The sequence below is a fragment of the Hemiscyllium ocellatum genome (genome assembly GCF_020745735.1).
Source record: "Hemiscyllium ocellatum isolate sHemOce1 chromosome 27 unlocalized genomic scaffold, sHemOce1.pat.X.cur. SUPER_27_unloc_2, whole genome shotgun sequence".
In the NCBI taxonomy this organism is placed as follows: domain Eukaryota; kingdom Metazoa; phylum Chordata; class Chondrichthyes; order Orectolobiformes; family Hemiscylliidae; genus Hemiscyllium; species Hemiscyllium ocellatum.
Window position 1 is genome coordinate 2482961 of NW_026867487.1, and position 947 is coordinate 2483907.

Consider the following 947-nt stretch of genomic DNA (forward strand, 5'->3'; position numbering starts at 1 on the left):
CTGTCCCTCTTCAGTAGCTGTCGTCTGATCTGCTCCGGCCTGTCCTTCTTTTTGCGTGCCCCCAGACACTGTTGCCTTGCTGGTTTTGTGGCCCACCCCCAGCCATCTGTGCATAGGTGGCGGCCCCCACATCTTGGGCAGGCCTTGTACACGTGGCCCGCCTCCCCACACAGATTGCAGTTTTTTGCCTCCTTGCATTCTTTGGTCAGGTGGCCCTCCTTCTTGCAGTTTCGACAGATCATGACCTTGCAGTCCGCTGCCATGTGGCCTGATCTCCCGCAGGTTTGGCACACTTTCGGCTGCCCTGCATAAGTCAAGTACCCTCTGCTCCCTCCGATAGCAAAGTTGGAGGGTGGGTGGAGGATGTTCCTACTAGCATCAAACCTCAGGGTTACCTTGACCTGTCGTTTGCTGGTCCAGATCCCGAAAGGGTCAACCACGTCAGTGCTTTCTCCCTCAACCTGCACATATCTCCTCAGGAACGTCAGGACATCAGTTGCTGGAACATAGGGGTTGTACATGTGGATCGTAACAACCCGACTCCTCTGTGCAGGAAGCACACACAACGGGACTGCCGACAAGATGGAGAACAGCGGCTCCCCCCCTTTTCCTTGAAGACCTTCAGGAGCTGCTCGCATTGCTTCACGCTCCTGAAGGTGACGTAAAAACAACCTCCCACAGGGAAATCCTTCAGGCAGTACACATCCGCTGTGGCGAACCCACAGCACTCCAGCAAAATCTTCTTGACGAACACCGTCCGATCGACCAGTGTGTGCTCCTCCACCTTCTTGACCCTGACTGTGTTGCGAATGCCCTGGCCCGGGGCGTGGGCAGCTGTTGAGGCCATAGCTCTGAGGTTAGCTGGTCCCAAAATTGCTGTTAGGCTGAAGCCAGCATGAAGATCCACCAGTAGCAGGTCAGCACAACCAAACGATCCTCCTCGGATG